Consider the following 2,225-nt stretch of genomic DNA (forward strand, 5'->3'; position numbering starts at 1 on the left):
ATATATTTCTGTGTGTGTGTGCGCGCTTTTAATACTTATTTGTCATATTTCTATTGATGTATCTTTCATTGCATTGTTTTATATATTTGAGTTCACATGTAAGTAAATAGTAATGCAGATTAAAAATACTTAATTTTAGCCACAATTTAATATAAATTTTAAAAAATAAATATAAAAAGCAATTATTATTTTCCACTAGCTAGAATTAACTAGGGCTATTTGTAACAATAATAATTGGCACTTACAGACATACACACAATTCTTATGTATTTACATATCTAACCTTTACCCTTTCAAGTTTATGTTCATGGCACTCAATTCTTTAACATCACATACAAATTACCCAACATTTTTTCATGCATGGTATTAACACACCAAATGGTCATAAATATAAAATTGAAAGTTTAGGTGTTGGATATGCAAATACATAAGATTTATGTGGCATGCATGTAAATTTCCTAATAATAAACATAATGAGGGAGACCTTAATTAACACTTTCCAGCACATGATTTGTTGTATCATTTTGGTTTATTGCACAACAAAAATCAACATCAATGACTCCATCACCCATATGTTGTTAAAACCTAACATATCTCCTTATTCTAATGATATAACATATATTAATCATGTAACATTGAGCAATAGAAGGCCTGTATTCCCAGTAACAGAGCCAAAAAATTTTAGGTAGGGATCGAGCGGGGCCATACTTGTTCTCCGTGCTAGACTCGTCGTAATCTAACAAGTAGTCTGCCCTTAGACAAAAAGGTCCTAGGTCCTAGGAGGATACTGGTGGTCGTCTCGACATAGTTGAGGGATTGGCTCCTTCCTCGGGTTTGGCCGCATCGTAGTATTAGGCTGAGTGCACTAATTGGCTCGTGTCACGTACTCATGTTTATAACATTTGCCTTTGAGTTTGGTGGATGTGGGGCGGCACTACTTAATATTTTAATTTTTATTATAATTTATGAGCATTTACATACATATCAACAAATTTCTATGTATTTACATGTGTAACACTTATAACTTTGCTTTTGTAGATGTGTATATATATAACTAAAATCTCTCATATCACATCAAAAATATAATCATTTTAACTTGGAGGGTTTAACCTACAAACTACCATGAATTCACATATCTAACACCAAAATTTTGCATGAATATCACCCAAAACTTTAATATTGATACGTCATCAATAAATTTGGTCATTTTGCATGAACCTTGAGGCAATTAGTGCGAATCTCGGAACTTTTTTGGGCAAGAAATATTCAAACTGAAAGTAACAATCATTCAAAACTCTGATTTCAGCAAATTTGTGAATCAAATGACATTGAAATTGACCTAATCTGAGTCAAATCAAGCACAAGTCAAACCACTTTTGTAGATTTCGGTGGCTAACTGGAAGGCCAAATTGATTTCAAACCTGATAATTTATAGTTAAATCGAGTGTCCAGATTAGACGAATCCAACGAGCGTAAGATCACTCGGCTCCCACTTCTGTTTTTCTAATGTCCTTTAAAAATTAAAGCATGATACAAGTAAGATAAATAAAAAAATATTTATATGTTAGAACTAGGTATCCACATTCTCAAAGAAATTTGCATGAAATTTCATATTTATAAATATACCTTTATTTATATACCTAAAATTTACAGATCTTTCCCACTTCCCTTGCGATAGCTATTTTTCCGCCTATTAATACATGCAATTTGCGTTTTTAAGTCGATAATTAAAGTAGATGAGCTAAGACTATGATTTGTTTTCTCTTTCTTTTACTTTTAATTGAAGCTTCCTTGAATGAAAAAAATATTACATCATGACACCACACTTAGAGCTATGTGCAGAGTCTAATGAAATTATATCATTGAGACAATCGGCCCGGTAACACAAGGGAATATTTTCCTCGTGTTATTCAGGTGTTATTGTGTGTTATTCAGGTGTTATTGTATGTTATTCAGATGTTATTTTGTTCTTGGATATTCCTGGTGTTATTGTATGTTATTCAGATGTTATTTTGTTCTGGGATATTCCTGGTGTTATAATAACACCATAACTCATCAATAATACTTGAATAACACACAATAACATCTGAATAATACGAGAGGAATATTCTCTGGTGTTATGGGGCCGATCACCTCCACGGCGTAATTTCATTGGACTTCGCACGTCACTCTACGTGCAGAGTCCTGATGTAATGTTTTTTTCTCCTTGAATATATATATATATA

Source organism: Phalaenopsis equestris, unplaced genomic scaffold, assembly GCF_001263595.1.
Source record: "Phalaenopsis equestris unplaced genomic scaffold, ASM126359v1 Scaffold000414, whole genome shotgun sequence".
NCBI classification, from domain to species: Eukaryota; Viridiplantae; Streptophyta; class Magnoliopsida; order Asparagales; family Orchidaceae; genus Phalaenopsis; species Phalaenopsis equestris.